The 20,550-nt window shown below is 38.2% G+C and overlaps 1 protein-coding gene across 2 annotated transcripts in view; it reads left to right on the top strand.

Moving 5' to 3' along the window:
- The window catches only part of RPS6KA5 (ribosomal protein S6 kinase A5), a 164,631-nt gene that overhangs the window by 25,136 nt on the left and 118,945 nt on the right, over nucleotides 1-20,550 (top strand). The gene's annotated exons all lie outside the window — the stretch shown is intronic.

The following is a 20,550-nucleotide window of genomic DNA, read 5'->3' as shown; positions in this document are numbered from 1 at the left end:
TCTAGTATTCATGGGAGTATACACATCTTCAGCTTTCCTGGGTAATACGGTTAGCTCTCCCTGTCTGCAGCTTCTGAATCTGTGTTGGCTCCGTGGATGCAGAACCTGCAGATATGGAAGACCTGCTAAGGGATTGGAGCATCCGTGGAGTTTGTATCTGGGGGGCTTCCTGGAACCAGTCCTCCATGGATACCTAGGCAAGGCTGTACTGAATTTTCTTTTTTCAAAATAGTTGTATTAATTTATACTCTTTCGAGCAGTGTATAAGTAATCTGGTTGTTCTTCCTTCTGTCCAACAGTTTTTATTGTCAGATTTTAAAAAATCTTTGCCAAGATGGGAGGTGTGACTCTTACTGTGATCTTATATTTATGTTTTCCTGATTACTAATGAGGTTGAACATTTTTCTTTTATTGGCCTTTTAGATTTCTTCTTCTTCTAAGTGCTTGTTTGTGTCTTTTGCCTGTTTTTCTATTTGGTAGTTGGTTTTTATTTTTATGTAGAGGTTCTTAATAAATTCTGGATAGTTTGTCAATGTATATATTGCAAATATAATATAGTCTTCAGGGTCACAAACCTGGTGAATTATATGGTTGAGATTTGAAACTAGGATCTTTTCAGCTCAGAAGCCCTTGCTTTCCTTGAAAATGCTCTGTTCTTCCCCTGCAGATTTGCTTGCACTGTTTAACATGGAATGTACATTTCTGTTAAAACTCATTCAATTCTGCAGGACCCGTAGCGGTCAGCCATGGGCCGGAAGAAGCTTTCCCTGATGTTTCAAGTGGATGTGATCTCTCCTTCCTCTGATTTCTTACAGCACCACATTTCGGCTGTAGTGCATTTTGTTTGGTATTATGGTTGTTGTTTATTGGTGATGTTTACACTATTAGATAATAAGCTTCTTGGGAGAGGAACTATTTTCTTCATCTTTGTTTCCCAGTGCCTACCTTAGCAACTGGTAAGAGAAAACTCAACTACAGTGGTTTAAATAATGAATAGGATTTTTAAAAACCCTACATAGCATGGAGTCTGGAGTGAGGCAGCCCATGCCCCTAAGAATGTAGGCTCTGTCTGTCTTTCTGCTCAGGCCAACCTTGGTGTGTGGCTTTTGTCCTCGATGTTGATTGTCCACGTTCAGACGGCAATAAGAGGTAAGAGGAAAACACTTTCTGTTTGTGAGGCGTTTTCTTCCTATTTAGGATTTGAAATCTTCTTCAGCAGACTTTTCAGTATGTTTTGTTTTTGGCCACCTGGTGTCATTTGGCCATCCTTCTGCAAGGGAGGCTGTGAAATTGAATATTTAGCTTCCCAACTTCTCTAGACAAGGAAGAAGGTGGTGGAGACTGATGTTAGGTGGACCAGCATATAGTATCTGCCACAAACAGTAGTCAATGAATATTCTTTATTTAATTAAAACATTTTTATCAAAAGAATCCATGTAGATACCTAGTCAAATAGCACAACAGGGCTTATACCAAAAACAAAATCAGCAATTCCTGACCCTCGTTTGCCATTCCATTCCCAGTTTCTGCTTTCTTCTAATATTGTCTACCAATTTTAAATGACATTGTAAAGCTCTTGAGACATAAGCTTTAAGACCTCCTGTGTTTCTCTGCCCATCTACTTAATGAGGTTATATTACAGTTTTGGTTGAATCCATGTTAAATCTTTAATGGCTATGTAAATATTCATTGCTGAGCCAAGTGTTTTGTTTTCATTTCCTTCCTTGTGTAAATTTCTTATTTCTCCTGAAGTTAAATTACTCCGATCTTTTCATTCATTTACTTTTCTTTGGGTCTTTAAGTGTTTCCACATGTTTTAACAGCTCTGTAAAATGCTTTTCAATATGATTTTATGTAGATGAGATAACCCAAGAGCTCTACTTTTTTCTTGAAGGCATTTCTTCTAGAACCCTCTGTCCTCTTCCACTCTGGATTCGTTGCCCCCTCAGCTACTGCATAATTGTCATCAAGGGAGCATCCTTCGTTATCATCCTGGGAATGATGTGCTTAATCCTGTTTACTGGATCCCATGGCTTTCTTTTTCTTAAAGATTTTTCAAATCTTAAAATGTTCTCATATGTGTGATAGGTTGGCTTGGTATATAGCATTCTAGATTGAATTGTCATTTGGGATTTTGAAGACACATCCCATTGTCTTGTAGCTTCTAATGATGCTGATGAGAAATTTGATGCCATTTTGATTCCCAGTGTTTTGTGTGTGACCTATTTTTCTAGTCTCAGAAAGGTTTTGTCATATTCTCTTTATCCCTGGTTTGGAATTTTGGAATTTCACATTTACGTGGGTTGATGTGGATACTTTTTTATTCATTATGCTAAGCAGAGTACACCCCTTAAACATCCTTCAATTCTGGGGATATTTTTTGAGTTATATGTTTGATACTTTCCTCCTCTTGGTTCTTCTATTCACTCTTTCTGGAATTCTGTTACATATTGGGTTTCCAAGATCATTCTGTAATTTTCTTATTGTTCTCTCCTATTGTTCATCTCTTTGTATTTTTACTTTACTTTTGTCCTATTTCTTTATCATCCAGATCTTTAACAGACATTTTTTTTTTTCAGATTTTAAAAATTTCTGAGCTTCTTGTTATAGTTTATTTCTAATTGCACCTTGTTTCTGTTTATGGTTAACATATATTTCTTTAAGGATGTTAATTAATTGTACTTTCTACAAAGTTTTATTTTCCTTGTACCCTGAATTGGCTCTCTTTCTTCTGAATTCCTTCTTTTTTCTGTTTATTTTGGTGTCTTCCATATTAGGGGTTTTTCTCAATAGTTTGGTGATCTTTGTTGATATGAATGAGACACTAGAACACTAGTGAAAAACTGTGTGTGAGGGATACTTACTTTGATGGTTGAGGCTCACACTGTAGAGCTTTTTCAGTGGGAACCCCACATGTTAATATCAATGTCTTTTACTTGAAGTTGTCCATTTCTCCAGAGAAGGATCCTCTAGACTTCTGCTTGAGGAGTGCTAGCCTGGCTCTCTGCTTTCTGGAATTAGCAGTGGATGTGTAGATTTCTACTTAATTCTTTGTTTTCAGTCTTCTACCTTATCCTTGCCCCTCCTTATGTCTGATAACCCCCGATCTGGTTCTTTTCCTCCTGAAATTATTAATCCTGTATCATGTGAGTAGGGGGACCTGGGGCATAAAACTCCTCAAAGGGCTTCCAGACATTTACCCTGTTTTTGTTCTTCACCTCTCTCCTCCCAGTCCTCTGCTGTCCATGCTTACTGGTGCCTCCATATCCTGAGCCTTTTTGGGGTCCTCTGGGGTGATTCAGCTTGCTCACATGAATAGATCCCTCTACAGGCATTTTGACTTGACCTTTCTCCCCTCTGCTGAGTCATTTATCATTCTTTCAAATGTTTTCTATCCTCATGCATGGTAGCTTAGGGTTATAGATGTCTTTGGGTATTAGGGAATGTGGAGTGTGTTTCTGTTTCTTGTCTACTGTGTTGTTTGGGAACAGTTTTTTGAAAGACTTGGATATAGAAAGGTCTTCACCATCTTGAAATTGCAAGGCAGTAAGTAATTTCCTTTCAATGAATTATAGCAACAATTAACATACATTGTGCACTTACTATATATGTGGCACCATTCTGTTTATACTTATCAACTTATTATTATCCAGATATTATAGCTGCTTTAAAACTTGCCTTTTTACCTTTCAGATGTATAGCCCAAGTTAACAACTACTATAAATACAAAATTAAATACATTCCTTTGTGTTTGGTACCCTTCAGATATGCTGATGTATTTGTGCTAAGCAGGTAATTAGTAATATCTGCATCTATACGTGGATGAAAATTTCTGTGTATATAAATCTAAGGCTCTGTCTGCATATATTAGTGGTTCCCTTTATTCAAAATCATGCAAGTTCTTTTCATAAGAGTATTATGGACATAGTCATCTCCCATAATTTAAAGCTAGCAGTAGCTTGCTTTGGCAGTAACTAAATTTGTTTTCTGGGAACTCTAATTAAAACATTTTAGTTTCCATCATTTGGCCAATTAAAATATTACATGTATTTGACAGTTCTTATTTGGATTTACTACATATCATTTGAATTTCCTTAGAACATGATTTCTTTGATTTTAATATTAAGAAGCAGTCTAGCTTTCACATTAGTCTAGCTAAGAAAGACATTTCTTTATTGCTATTTACAGAAATATTTGGAATATTTTAGGTTTAAGATGAAGCTTCTATTGAAGAGATTTCTGGCTCTCCTTCTGGCACAAGATAGACCATTTGTGGTTGAGTGGAGTCATGTGACTAGTGCTGGCCAATGATGTTGATCAGAAGTTACATGTAAGACTTCAGGCCTGGTGCATTTATTTGCCATTGTAACAGCCTGGGAATCAAAACTTTTCTTCCCGCTGCTTCAGCAGCTGGTAGTCCTCCAGATGGTGGCTTCTCTGTGATCCTGGGTACTATAGTAAAGAAGACATGGAACAGAACCCCTGGGTAACCCGTGATGGACTGTAGAATAAGTGAGAAATAAACTGTTGTCTTAAGCCACTGAAATTTTGGGTAATAAGTTACCGCAATATAATTTAGGCGATTCTGAGTGATAAATCCTCTTGTAGGGAAAGTCTGTATGAAGCATCTCAGAATTGTTTAAGACTATGAAGCTTCAAAGAATCCATAATTTTTTAAGAGAAAAAGGATAGTGGCATTTGGAGTCAGATGGAGAGGGGTTGGAGAGTTTTAAACTTTTTGGAACACCTCTAAGAGATTCCCAGACCGAGCTGGAAACTTGCAATTCGCCTTGAGGACTTTTCATTGTTTTTTGGGAACTCCAGAAATGACGCTTTAACAATGAGCAAGCATAGATATTCTAGGTCTGGAGGATAGCGACAGTTGCCCTGATTCTAAATCTCCAAATACATTTCTCCACCCCCAACCCCCCCCAACCCCGCACGCCCCCCCCCCCCCAGCCCCCAGCAAAATCCCATAAACCAACAAGAAGCTTAGATAAAACCACGTATGACCCACACCTTTAGCTTTGCTGGGAGATAGGGCATACCATAATCTTCAGATTACATCTAAGTTGAAGAAGGAAAAACAGTACGGAATTCCAGTAGAGCTCTTGCAGCAGCAATCCTGTGGGGCGTAGAGTGGGAGACGGGAGTCTTAAGAAACCCTTTGAAAAAGAGGAGAGAAGCACAGAAAACTTAGACAAACACAGGCAAAAAACATCCTCAGAAAGAGCAAGTGTTGACAGCATATGCCTAAAACTGATCCCCACTCTGGGACTTGATAGCTCGTAGCTTTGGCTAAAGAAAAGGGCTTGAAAGTGAGCAGGATCAGAAGTAGCAATGTTAAAGGAGCATTGCTTCTCAAGGAGAATAAATATGGAAGGGATGGGCATCTTGGGAATGTGGCCAGTAAAGAGAAAGAAAGCAAAAGAGAAAACTACAGAATTTGTAGAATTAAGAAAAATTACACACAGTCCCTCCCATGATCCGTTAAACAAAGTGAACCTCACTAAACTGATAGGGCCCTCTTTTACTAGGAATCCTGTGCACCAAATACCTAGAAAAAGAAAAAAATTTAATACAAAGCTTCTGCAAAAAGAAAACAAAATGAAAATCAGAACATTCCGGCTGATGCAAAATCTTCCCTAAATCCAACCATTATGCAGAGGAAAAAAAGGAACACAGCACTCCAAGCTGAATAAATATCCCCAGATGAGCATTAGGCCATGCTGAAAAAACACCTTGAATCAGATATTCAAAAGCTAAGAAATAAATGGACAAAAAAAAAAAAAACGGGAGAAAACGCAATGAGGGTTGATTGAATTCAGGGGGAAAAAAATGAAGGAGAAAACAGAATCACATCAGAGATGAAGACTAAATAACAAAGTCCCCAAGGAAGAATAGATTCAAATGAAAATTTAATAAGGGACATCGAAGAAAAGCAGGGAAACAATTTTTTAAAAATTAGATAAAGGAAGAAAGAGAAAGGTCAGAGAGAAAGTGGTTGAAATGTAGGACAGGCAAAGAAGATGTAACGTATGTACAACTGGAATCCTTACAGAATGAAAATAAACTATCCAAGAAACCTAATTACAAAAATAAGAGAAGACTGGAGTCTACACATTGAAATGGCCATCGGATACTGGGAAAAATTGATAATGATACAGTGATGGCCTCCCATTATGATCAGCTCTGAGACATATTCTCGTAATACTATTAGACTTTAAAGATAAAAAAATTCTCAGAGCTTCAGGCCAAACGATCAAATAAATTACACAATGATAGGATAATTAGCTGGCATCAGATTTCTCAAAAGCAACGTACAAAGCAAGTCAACACTAGAACAGCTTTTTTTTCTTTTTGAAGAAACTTAAGGAAAGAAAGTATAAATCAAGAATTCTATTCAGCCAACTCCCTTCAAGATTAAGGCTATAGAAGGAGTTTTGAGTATGCAAGAGCTCAAAGAATACCCTACACAAGTGGTCTTCCTGAGGAATCTGCTGGACAGTTAGTTTCATCCAAACAGACTGGGCAAAGCTCTGATGGGGAGCACTTAGTATTTATTTCTAGAGCTGAGACTAAAACAAGGATGGGGCCATGGGTAGAATAAGAGTATGTAAACCTTAAATTATATTGTATATATGAATATTTGTAATTTATACTGCAGAAGTATGCTTAGAGCATAAGGATGTGTACATGTTTGTTCCCAATTTTAGATTCAGTTTCAGTTTTACTTGAGATCGCTACAAAAATCTAGTTCTTTGAGATGTAGCACGCAGAAGCGGAACTAAGAAACCATGCAAATCATGTAAACATTCTCACATTCAAGTGTGTTTATTTCTAAGCTCAAAGGCGGTGGGAAAAGGATCTGACTCCTCACATTGCTCAGTCTCTTTTCCGCTTCATCTGCCACGAAGTGTCCTCTAGCTGCTGACATTCTGAGATGTTTCTTGGAAAGACACGGAGATGAGCACACAGATTGTTTAATGAGAAGTGCCTTAGTGATGGCATAGCAGACCAGCTGGAGACGTGGACATTATTGATATAATTCACATTCCATTGCTTCAACATTATAATATCGTTACTTTTATACTCATCATATTCTTATTTTTTCTGATTGAATTGGCCATATGCTTATTGGTTCATTTGGGATTACTTAAACCAGCAAATAAGTTTAAAGTCAAATAATTTCTGCATTAGGAAAGTATAAGCAAGTGGTTATAAGCCAACTAAATGAGGATCCCTTGCAGTATTTGGAAACGTACATTCCACGTATGTGTACAGCGTAAGTCCATGTACAGCATTAAGTATATGTATAGCAGATTTAAATATATATAAAATGACATAAGTATGTATTTCCTAACTCTGTTCATGAAAGAGCCCAGAGAGAAAGTAGCAGTGAGTCTACCTGGCACCCAGATCTTGGTTTCTAATATCATTTCTCATTCAAAGGAATCAAGTCTGCTTAGAAAATAAGGAAGTGCTAAAAAAAAAAAAAAAAAAAAAAAAAAAAGGGGAAGAAAAAAAAGGAAAGAAAAAAAATGAAGGGGGCATATCAGAAGGACACAAGAAGCCTTGAAGGTGCTTCCATGAACCAAATCTGAGTCAGTTTGTCCATCAAATAATTAAGGACAGGAATGAATTTGAAGCCATTGAAAAATAGTAATCTGTGAATAGTCTGATAGATAGATAGGAAGAAGGGAGAACTCTTCTCACAGTACAGGGCTGACTGATAAATATGGAAGGGATGGAAGAGTTGGAAAATTACCATTTTGTAACTATTATAGTAAAGATTGGCTCAGGCAAGAATCATCAATGGGTGCTAAATCTGGATGCAGGAATTTAATGAGGAACCAGATATTTTCATGGTCCTATAGTTGTCTCCCCACAGACTGCTTATTGCAAAGGGAAAATTAGTACGTATATAATGGAGAATCTGGACAGCACCTTGACTGGGTGATCAAAACTAATGTCACCAGTGAAGGACAGACTGACATTTTATGCTTCTGGTTGTGACACCCTAAAAAAAAAAACCATCAGTTAAGTAGTATTCCAGCTGGGCATGCATAACCTGAATCATGAGGAAACTTCAGTCAAACAGAAAATTCTCTTTTAGTGAGCAAACAAAAATTATGACCTATTCTTCAAAAAAGTCAGTTATAAAATACAAAGAAAGGTCGAGGAATTCTTCCAGATTACATGAGAGTAAAGAGACATGACAAGACAAATGGGATATGTGATTATATACTGGATTTTCTACTCAAGGAAAAAGTGCTATTAAAGCGTATGTTAGGGCTCCCCAGAGAAACAGAACCAATAGGATATCTGTGTGTGTGTGTGTGTGTGTTTGTATCAATGTCTTTATATATATATATATATAAAGAGATTTATTGTAAGGAATTGGCTGAAGTGATTATATAAAGGCTGGCAAATCCAAAATCTGCATGGTAGGCCGGCAGGCTGCAGACCCAGAAGAACCGATATTCCAATTCCAGTGTGAAGGCAGTCTGCTGGAGAATTCTCTCTTCCTTGGGGGAGGCTGGTCTTTTTCTTTCATTCAGACCTCTAGCTGATTGGCTGAGGCCCACATTATCTAGGACAATCAGCTTTACTCAGTCCATAGATTTAAATGTTAATCTTATCCAAACACTATCACAGAAACACACAGAATAATGCTTAATTATTTGACCAAATATCTGGGCACCCATATGCATCTCCTTAAATCATACTTAATCTCCGAACGTAGACAATATCAGGATCATGCTTCCAGCCAACGTGAAACAGCTATCCTGTGTACCACTGGAAACATACTAACCCTTTCCTCAGAAGACGATTCCAAGTCCTTGAGTGATGTTTACTCTTCTCCTTGCTATCCTGTAACTTAAAGATTATGCTATAAAGTGAGTGTATCTTATGTTACACGATAAGGGGATAAGAGGGAAGAAAACAAAGATGTTGTGTTATACACAAACGTTAATAACAAAATTAGGAAGAAATACTCGTGACAGTCACTGTCTTCCTTTCTGTTTAACTGGTCACATGGTCCCTTCACCACTGTCCTTCAGGGATGTTCTAGAAAGGATTTGTAGTGTTGTAACTGTCCACTTTTGGGTGATGCCTACATATCATGCAGAACCATCTGTAAACCAGGTCTGAGTCTTGTCTCTTTTGTCAGCTGATCTTAGGGAACTCCCCACGAGACCATAGGTGCAGGCTGGGAGAGAGAAGGTAGTGGGTCAGAAGTGGAGACCAGGGACAATTAGCCTGCTTCTTCATGTCACTTACTTGTGACTTCTGGGGCCTGCTTGGGCCCAGTCTCATGTATACCACTTCCATTTGATGATGGAATGTTGCTGTAAACTCCTAACTTTATGGGGAACAATCTGCTTTACTCAAAGTCCACCAATTTAAATATTAATCTTATCCAAAAACACTCTCATAGAAACACCCAGAATAATGTTTGACTAAATATCTGGGCACCTTGTGGTCCAGCCAAGTTGACACATAAAATTAACCATCAAAAGCACATCAGACAATTGACAAATCAAAATAGGAACCAGAGGTTAAATTATTTTTTTTAAATGTCAATAATTTTTCTTTTTTTTTTTATTGGTTAATGATAGGTTATAATCTTGCGAAATTTCAGTAGTACATTGTTGTTTGTCAGTCGTGTTGTAGGTGCACCACTTCTCCCTTTGTGCCCACCCCTCACCCCCCCTTTCCCCTGGTAGCCACTAATCTGTTCTCTTGTCTACATTTTAAAATTCCTCATGTGAGTGGAGTCATACAGAGATTATCCTTCTCTAACTGGCTTATTTCACTTAACATAATTCCCTCAAAGTCCATCCATGTTGTTGCAAATGGGACGATTTTGTTCTGTTTTACGGCTGAGTAGTATTCCATTGTATATATATACCACATCTTCTTTATCCGCTCATCTGTTGATGGGTGAGGTTAAATTATTTAATCAATGTTAAATTTTCTGAATTTGATTACTGAGGTTACTTAAGAGAATTTTCAGGAAATATACACTAAAAAGTTAAGGGGTAAAGATGCGTGATGTGTGCAAACCACTCTGAAGTAGATCAGAAAAATAATGTGTGTGTGATTGACTCTGTGTGTGTATGAGTGTGTAAATAAGAGAGAAAGCCAGTGTGGCAGAATGTTAAAAATTGGTGATTATGAATGTGAGAGTTGTTCATTATTTTTACAAGTTTGGATTTTGACATCATTTAAAAACAGAATAAAAAATTTAAATGACCTGGGAGCACTATAATTGTCTAGAACCTCAGCAGATCTGTAGCTTTTTATATGGCCACATAATTGTGCTGATACCCGTGTCATAAAATTGCAAGTGTTAATTGCTCAACTTGGTTTCAGGGGAATGGGTTATGTATTTCATGTTTGAAATAACAAGAGGGGACGGCAGGGGAGCAGGCTGCTGTCGGTGTCCGTAAGTCCTTCCAGAGCACTGCTTGACCTTTTTCTTAGAAATCACAGACTTGGGGTTGGAGCATCGTTGTGGTGGAGAAAACACAGTTAAAACTGAGATGGGAAAAGAAGGATGGGACAAGACAGGATGAATTTAGTCTTTTGGTCCCCAGTTTTCATAACATTAAATTAGATAGTTCGCTATGAGTTAAAAATGAACATTTTTTGAAAGTAGGATTATTCTTGAAAAATGAGTTGGCAGTAACCCTTTGAAAGTTTATAGCTGTAAGCACAAATTATTGCAAACTGAAATTTGATTCAGGGCTGCAACATTTAAGTGCTAATAGAAAGCAAATTGGCACTATTAGCAGCATGTCGTCTGGAAAATAGAAAAAGGAAAGGGTGTTGTTAAAGTACTTCTCACAATAGAATGAAGTGTAGAGGCGACAATAGCATTGCAGTGGAAAAACGAGGTTATGACTTAGGAGGAACAAAGTGCCGCTGTATTTTCTTACATCAAATTGAAATCTGATCCTTGGGAATATTACTTGGGACTATTAAGAACTACTTTATATCTTTCATGGAAGGGGTAGTTTAAAATATATCAACAAATATAAAAATAATTTTGGGAGCACTTTGGAAGCCAGAATATTTGCCTTGCTGTAATGGTTTAAGTTTTTATCATTTATAAGTTATCTAACTTTTTGTTTGCCAAAATACTGAAGCATGGCTTCTGTTGTGAATAAGGAATGCCACGCTGACTGGGAATAGTGCGGTTCTGTCCTTTACCTAGGTTTAGGTTTGAAGCGCAGTTGTCTTTAAACTGTCAGATAGCTGATGATTTATAAAGTTACACTAAGGGAACTTGCTTTTGAAAATAAATCTTCTAAAAACTTCTGTGCAATCCTTTTGATGTGCTGTGTTGTTCCCTAAGTTATCTTTTTCTTCACATTTTTGTGTATGTTAGGGTCAGACATTTGCCATGGCCAGGAAATGAAGTATTCGAGTTGACTGTTCTTTTAAAGCTATATGTTTTATAATAATTGTGAATTTTCAAATAACCTGACTTCAGTAAAATTCTTTGGTGTCCACTGACCAGCTTCATTTGGAGGTCCCACAGGCATTTTGTGTACTGATTTTTAATTCATAAAGTTTATATTCACCAAATCTGTACACACACACACAGCGGCCTGTTAAATTGTGATATGCTATTAAATCACATGCCATTACAGCAAGGACAGAAAAACTTGCAACATTTAGGAGTAATGTGTTAATAAATAATCTATTTTATAAAATGGAACAAGTTGTTTAGATGATATAGTATAAGATGTATCACAAATGTATGCATTTTGAAAATAAGTCTTAGAAGCTTTATATTGCTATTTAGAAATATGTGGCTTCTAAAAAGCAAGCATTAACTTTGCTAAGGAAATAGATATGTATGCAAAACAATGCCCAAATAAACATTAAGAAAATCCTTGTTGAATCTGAAAACTTCTTATAATATTCATGTATAAAAAAGTATTTTCATGATTTTTGCTTTATAGCTGTAATTCTTTTCTATTGAGATATAATTTGTGAGTTTTGACAAATGAATACAGTTCATTTGCAACATTTTGAAAACTGGTTTTCACTTGTCTTTTACTCTGAGTACTTTATGATCTCATGGTCACTTAAGGATTATCATTTTGAACTTTAAAGATTGCACTATGGCTATTCAGAATTTAATAATTTTGGTAATTTCCAATGTTTTCACTTTGTGCATAGTAGTATTAGTGAATAACGTGTTAGGGAATTTACTTTTTCCTCTCCCTACTCTCAGTGCCTGAGTGTAGCCTTTATCGTTTCTGGCCTTGACTATTATATCAACCTGTCCATTGGCTTTGGTGTCTTGCATCTCAGTTCCTTTCTAATTCATCTTCCACACCGCTGCTGGTGGTCTCTCTAAGGTACAGAACTGGTTATCTTAATCCTCTGCTTAAAATCTCTCATTGGCTCCCTCTTACCTTTAAAACAAATACATACTTTTTCAAATCAAACACAGAGTCCTTCATGGATTAGTTCCTGCCTTGTGTCTTGCGGTGCCTTCTTTCCCGTTCCTTCACATGCTCCTTCCCGTCTGCACTAATTGCAGATTCCCAGTTATGCCATGTTCTCTGTCGTCTTGGTGCTATTGTTTGCTTTTCCTTCTGATGTGCAGGCTTTTTTCTGCTTTGCTGTCCATCAATGCCTGACTTCCCCAAACCTTCAGACGGGGTGAGATGCTCTTGTGCTCTTCTGGTACTCTGTCTATCTCAGACCTCTCTAGTAGTGCTTGTACCTGCACCTTGGGCTTCTTCACTTGCCTGAGTGCCTCCTCTGGACCCTGCACTGCGTAGCCTCAGGGAGTGTGTCTGCTCCAGCCTTGCTGGTGCTTTGGACAATGCTGGATACAGGTAAGCATTCAGAATGTTTGTTCAATTAGTAGGCTATATAGTTAATGTAGAGTATGATGACTACGTAAAACCTACGAAATAGAAAAGGAGAAGAAAAATGTATTATCACAGCAATGGGCACCAGAATTCCTTGTATGGAGGGAACTGCCCTGGCGGCATTGCCTTGATAGCAGGCTCACTTAGGGATGTGAGTATGAATGTTAACTGGAGCTGAGAGGTCAGAAGCGAGGAAGTGGAAGCTGCTTGTCAGGAAACAAGGGGACAGATTTGCCTAATAGGGCAGGAGAGAGAGAAACAAAGGAGGAAAGTCAGAAAACGGATGTGAGGCCAGGGAAGAGGTGAGATAAAGCCTCCTCTCCCAAGGGTGGAAGATGGAGAGAGATTGAGAGTGTTCCTACTTCCAATTCCCTTTTCGTTGTTGCTGTGTGTGCCTCTACTCTGCCTTTTTCCAGAAATCTTCACCAAAGTCTCGTATGCTAAGGAATGACTTTTGCACGTGTTTGGGTTTTGCTTTTGCATTTTATTGAACTCAAAGAAAGACCCACACGTTCTGTCTGGACCCGCGCAGTGCAGAAAAGAGACAATGCACAGGTACCTCAGAGGGTGCTGAGGATGTCAGCTCTCCTGGTAATTGAGAGAAACCTTGGGGGAGGGGGAGGCCTTGGACTTGCACAGGCTGTGGCTCTGCAGGGTTTGAGTCCATTTAGTCTAGATTATAAGGAGCTGGCAAGCCTCCACTAGTAAGTAGGATACCTGCGCAATAAGAAAAGACTGGAAGTGAAAGTAGTAGTATTAGGATGGTGGGGTTACAGTCACCCCCACCCTGAGACTTTCTCTGTTATAGTTCACAATAAAAGAAAAGTTTTAAAAAGAGGAAAATGTCTACTATATAGTGTCATATCTTTCACACGAGAACTTGGAAATTTTAGAGGTTAATATTGATATTTCTTTAACATTGAAGGTGCTAGAAAGGGGAAGATGAAACTTATCATTGAGGAATAGGGAATTTGGGCCAGGACTGAAACTCCTTTCTTTACCAAAAACAGGAACTTTTTTTTATTAACTTGTTAGACTTTGTCTCCCTCTTTTTTTTTTTTTTAATTGATGAGCTAATGTCTCAGAAAAAAATAATCTATTAAGTACTGAGAAAATTGGCCAAGGTTTTGAGTAGACATTAAGTTTTAGAAGTTGATGGTGTTGTGTAGATTGTAGATTTATAATAAATTACGGCTTAAATATTGTTTCTGCTGCAACAAGCTGTAAGTTTCTCTACTTCCTATTGCATCCACAGCTAAATCTCACAGTGTTGCTTTTTGTAATTGTTCTCCTTTTCTTCTGAAATGAAAAACAATCAAAACCATTGGCAAGGTCACAGGATACTACTGCAGTGTCTTGTATATATTGCTGTGGAGTGTTTCTTGAGAGCCGCAAATAGGATTCAATGCTGGGATCATTATACTATTTGTATTTCCGTGCTCTGATTTCATGCATATAGTTGTAGTTATAATCATAAAAGACTGATGTATAAACCCAAATGACACTTCACTGACTTAAAGTGGGAAATACAAATAAACAAGTACATGAAACGTTTGTTTGCTCGATTAGTGCATTTTTCCTTTTGGGTAAAGGTATCAAGTTAAAATTGGGTTGCCTGGTGACCATGGCATTGAAAAAAAGGGAGTTGGTTGTATAGCTAAAGACATAGAGGCTCAAGAGTGTGATCCAGTTATCTCCAGGATAGGGGTGTTCCTCCTAGGAGACCTGGTGTTCGAAGCGACTGGTTAGGCTGTCCTCTGGAAAGTGCTGCCCAGTTTGGCATCTTATTTTTTAATTTTCGTTTTTCCCAGTCTATCTTGTCCATTCTTTAGATATTTTAGTTCTTTTGATTAGGATACTTCAGTTCCTTCTACCCTGCTTACAGTGATTTTTCTCTCTTAAGGTGACTTCGTAGGTTTCATGTCATCCTTTATTGTGTATGTTAGCCACGCTGATTTCTGAGGCATTTTACTCTTGTTCATTGCACTCCCTCTCTGGTACTCCCCTCGCAGACCATGTGTGTCCTTTAAAAAGACTGTAGATAATCTTTCTTCCTCCTCCACATGTCCTATCCTTCTCTCTGTCCTTAATCCCTGTCTGTAACCCCTTCCTTCCTAGACCCCATTTGCCGCTTCCTGAAGGACCTGCTCCCTTAGGAGCCACTACTCTCATCTCCGCTTTCCCAGCCTTTCCCATGTTCCCTTTGTCCCTCGGCCTTCTCACTCATCTGCCTTCTAAGTTGCAAAAAAGTTCCATATGATCCTTTCCCATTTTCCCTCTATTCCTTCTTTTTATATCCCCATTCTTTGAACAGAATTATCTATATCCATTGTTTTTAAGGATGTTGTTTTGTTTTTCCATCCCCACTCTTACACCCTGACCTCCCTGCATAGACTTTGAGGCTCAAGCTTTGTTTCTTCATACTATAAAGGATCGAACTACAACTCAGGAACAGCCAAATGGAAGAGTCCTAGGCAAGGCATTTGGAGGGCGTGAGGGTGGGGAATGTAGCTTCTGTGCCCTCTCAGGGAGCACCACCACACCAGCACCTGTGTGTGCACCAACTCAGAACCTCTGAGAACCCTGAACTCCATTGTTTAGGGGTTTTTATGGAGGTTTCATTATGTAGACATGATTGATTAAATCATTGGCCACTGGTGATTAACTGGATCTCCAGCCCCTGTCCCCTCCCCAGTGGTGGGAGGGGGGAGGCTGAGAGGGTGAGGCTGAGAGTCCTTGGTCTCCAGCAACCAGCCCCAGTCCAAAAGCTATCCAGGGGGCCCCAGCCACCAGTCATCTCATGAGCATACGAAAGACACTCGTACCACTCTGGAGATTCCTAAGCTTTTGGGACAAAGACCAAATCTATATTTCCCATTGTACCACAGTTTGACTTCATTGATGATCAACTTTTTATCGACATTATGTCCTTCCTTGGATTTTATTCACTGTTAGTTTTCTAACTGTTTCTCTGGCTCTTTTTCTTCTTGCATCCTAACTCCTGGTCATCATCAACTCATTCCTCTTTTTGTGTGGTCTCCTGAAGGGCTTTCTTCTTAAAGCTTTAGCCATTGCCCCTGTCCTGTAACTTTGTGCATTGTAGGGAAAGAAAAATCTTTTTCCTCTACCCATCTAAGTTCTTAACTGGGACCCCTGTAACAAAGGACAAATTAACAAGAGAAAAGCATACTAATTTGTTTAACATAAGTTTTATATGACATGGAGCCTTTGTAAGGAAATAAAGACTTGAAGAAACAGTTAAACCTGAACTTTTTTATATTGGGTTTGATGAGGAGTGGAAGGAAAGTCGTGGAAAAAGGGTATCATGGACAAAGAGAATGAAGTAAGTGTAGTAAACTGGGGGAGACTTAGCAAGGCCTGTTCGTTCAGATTCCTCTCTGTGTCCCCTGTTTTCAGAGAGAAGGATGCTCCTTTCCTCGGGGTATAGGGAGGGCACCTCTCACAGGAGGGTTTTATGACCTGCTTCAGGGGGAGGTCAGAAACCGTCTTGCATGTGCTGTTTCTCAAATTCCTTCATCTTAAAATATTCAGTATGCCAAGGTGCTATATTTTGGGGTAGCACGTCCTGAACCTCATCAGCATGCTGTCTCTGCAGAGCTTTAGTTCCTTGTCTAGAACTGCCTACATGGCAGCCCTTTTGGGAGCTCATGCCATTGCTTTAAAATCAATGTTGAAACCCAAAAACTTCCCCTTTCAACTTCCCCTTTCAACAAAATTCTGTCTGCCATTCACCAGACTTTCATTTCTTGTACTTTAGATATGGGGCCAATGGGAAAAAAATGGAACAGAAGTTCAATTAATTTATCTTTGAAAGTGGGGACCCTGTCCTGTTTGCTTTTAGTCTCAGCACCAAAGTCAGATGTTCAGCAAACGTTTCTTGAACTGATTATTACCGTGATTCTTAGGTTCATTCTTTCCTCTTCATTCTAGTTTCTGCTCAGACCAGACCCTCATTGGCACACATCTAGTTTATTGTGATAACTTCACTGTCTTCTAGCCTTAGTCTTTCTTTGCTTCTGTCCTCATGGCACGCTACTGCCAGAGTAATTTTCCTAGAACCTTACTTTCATCTTATCAAGAGCCGTTATTGCCTATGGATTCATTAAAACTAATTAGTCTGGCATTCTAGGTTTTGAATCAGCTGGTTCCATGTACCTATTTGATGTTATATTTTTACTGTTTGTCCCACATGAACCCGTTGTAGCTAATTAGAACAGTCCTCTTACTATTCTCTACTAGGAAAATACTTATTCCTACTTAAGCTTTTGCTCCAGCTATTCTGTTAGCCCAGAATTCCCCAGCCATTCTCTCGTCTTTGCCAGTTCAAATCCTGTAGCTGTTAGTGAAAGACCTGGCATCTCGCTCAGGTGTTAGTAGGCATTCGCTGAGTGTTAAATGGGTGATCGAGGACCTATATTCTCAACGCGCATTTCTAACTAGCTTCATGTGATAATATATTCCCCTTAATGTCCACAGGCTCCATAATCCTCTTTATTAAATTACATTTCTCAGTTTATGGCAAGTTTAATAAGTGATTAATTCATTGAATAAAATCTGGCATATGAGTACCTTAGTCATATGCTAAGATACTTGGCTTGAAATGGTTTCAAAAGCATTATTCTCTTCATTTCTACTTTAATTGTAAAAGTGCTTTTAAATTAAACCTTTTCTTAGCTTTAACACAAGTGAATCATTAGATCTAATCAAATGATTTCAGCACATGCTCTGTGCGTTTACATTTGTGCCGCTTAGCAGAAACTATGGTAACAGAATGAAGAATGTGTTTTTACTGATTGTTTTTCTCCACCAGAGTGGGAAGTTCCAAGTTAAATATCTCACAACTTAAAGAAAAAATCATAGATAATATGCATTACAAATTACATTGGTAATAGAATTGCCTAGAAAGTTGGGTTAAGAAGCTGTTTATCAATCATAGGTTTATGGCTAAAATCCTGGAGGAATATGCCAAGGATTAGCAATAGTTATCTCTGAGTGGTTGGGAGTATGGGAGATTTTCAAGGTCTGCCTTAGGCCTATTTGTCTATTTTTTTAAAACTATGAACCTGGATTATTTTATAATAAACAAACAACAAAGCTATTTAAATTTGGCAGAAAAAACAATTATCCTTTTAGTCTAAATTTATTATTTTAAAAATTACATCAGTTATATTTTCCCACACTGCACATAACCATATTAATATTATAGTATTAGCTGAAGGAATCCAGTTATAGTGTAAAGAACCAAGTATTTTATATTCATTGTATAAATAAGATTTTTCCTTTTTAATTATTTGCTAATAATTCAAACTGTTTCCTAAAGGGAATAATTTAAATATGGAAATTCATTTGTTTTGGCAAAATTTTTTTTTAGCTTTTTTTTTTAACTTTTTATTAAGGTTATGATAGTTTACAACCTTGTGAAATTTCAGTTGTACATTATTGTTAGTCGTGTTGTAGGCACACCACTTCACCCTTTGTGCCCTCCCCTCACCCCTCCCCCCTTCCCCTGGTAACCACCAATAAGTTCTCTTTGTCTACATGTTTAACTTCCACCTATGAGTGGAGTCATACAGAGTTCATCTTTCTCTATCTGGCTTATTTCACTTAACATAATACCTTCAAGGTCCATCCATGATGTTGTGAATGGGGCGATTTTATCTTTTTTATGGCTGACTAGTATTCTGTTGTATATATATATACCATATCTTCTTCATCCAATGATCAGTTGGTGGGCATTTAGGTTGCTTCCACGTCTTGGCTGTTGTAAATAATGCTGTGATGCACATAGGGTGCATGGGACTTTTGGAATTGCTGATTTCAAGTTCTTTGGATAGATACCCAGTAGTGGGATGGTTGGGTCATAAGGTATTTCTATTTTTAACTTTTTGAGAAATCTCCATACTGTTTTCCATGGTGGCTGCACCAGTTTGCATTCCCACCAACAGTGTATGAGGGTTCCATTTTCTCCACAACCTCTCCAACATTTGTCACTTTTTGTTTTGGTTATTTTTGCCATTCTAACAGGTGTAAGGTGATATCTTAGTGTAGTTTTGATTTGCATTTCCCTGATGATTACTGATGGTGAGCATCTTTTCATCTGTCTATAGGCCGTTTGTATATCTTCTTTGGAGAAATGTCTGTTCATGTCCCCTGCCCATTTTTTGGTCGGGTTGTTTGATTTTTTGTTGTTGAGCTGTGTGAGTTCTTTATATATTATGGAGATTAACCCTTTGTCAGATAAGTAGCTTGTAAATATTTTTTCCCAATTAGTGGGCTGTTTTTTTGTTTCAATCCTGTTTTCCCTTGCCTTGAAGAAGCTCTTTAGTCTGATGAAGTCCCATTTGTTTGTTGTTTCTATTGTTTCCCTCGTCTGAGGAGTTATGGTCTCTGAAAAGATCCTTTTAATACTGATGTCAAAAGTGTACTGCCTATATTCTCTTCTAGAAGACTTATTGTTTCAGGTCTAATCTTTAGGTCTTTGATCCATTTTGAGTTTATTTTTGTGAATGGTGAAAAAGAATGGTCAGTTTTCATTCTTTCACATGTGGCTGTCCAGTTTTCCCAGCACCATTTGTTGAAGAGACTTTCTTTTCTCCATGGTGGGCCCTTAGCTCCTTTGTCAAAGATTAGTTGTCCATAGATGTGTGGTTCTATTTCTGGGCTATCACTTCTGTTCCATTGCTCTGTGCACCTGTTTTTGTACCAGTACCATGCTGTTTTGATTACTGTAGCTTTGTAGTATGTTTTGAAGTCAGGGATTGTGATGCCTCCAGCTTTGTTCTTCTTACTCAGGATTGCTTTAGCAATTTGGGGTCTTTTAAAAAATTTGTGGACTTCTTGTAAAGGGCTTGGTTAAATTCAGTCTTAAAAGTGATTTCCTAACCAGGGAGTATACATATAGTATAATAACACTAATCAAGAAGTGAAGGATTTTCAGTGGGATAGTTCCTAATATTTTAATAAGGAAAAAATTGGTTAAAATTGCTTTGTGATAGCATTAAAACTGTTCACACCTAGTCTTTCTAAATAATTAAACTTGGTATTGCCTGAGGGTAAAAAGCCTTTAAATGCTTTTGATGAAAGGAGACTAAGCTGATTAACAATATAGGTAGGCCTAAAGTTGACCTCGAAAAGTTTAAAAATATTTAATGTTTTAGTCTAAGTTTACTAATATTTAACAACTCATGTGACGTGGGCATCAAAATTTGTTGTTGGCGCCGTCGAGTTGATTCCGACTCCTAGCCACCCTGTGTCCCGCAGAGTGGGTCCCCGCCCGGTCCCTCTACACCATCCTCTCACCTCTCAGAGCTCTATCAGACAGTGCTCTGCTAACATTCATAGGGTTTTCAAGGCCAATTTCTTTGGAAGTGGGTGGCCAGGCCTTTCTTCCTACTCTGTCTTAGTCTAGAAACTGCTGAAACCTGTCCACCATAGGTGACTCTGCTGGTATTTGAAAGACCAGTGGCATAGCTTTTAGCCTCACAGTAACACACGGCTGCCACAGTATGACAACTGACAGACAGATGGTGTGGTTCCCTGGCCAGGAAAAGAACCTGGGCCATGGCAGTGAGAGAGCCAAATTGTAACCACTAGACCGTCAGGGCTGGCCAGGCATCAAAATAGATGC

Source organism: Equus przewalskii, chromosome 25, assembly GCF_037783145.1.
Source record: "Equus przewalskii isolate Varuska chromosome 25, EquPr2, whole genome shotgun sequence".
Taxonomy (NCBI): Eukaryota; Metazoa; Chordata; class Mammalia; order Perissodactyla; family Equidae; genus Equus; species Equus przewalskii.
This window is presented reverse-complemented; position numbering and strand designations above follow the sequence as displayed.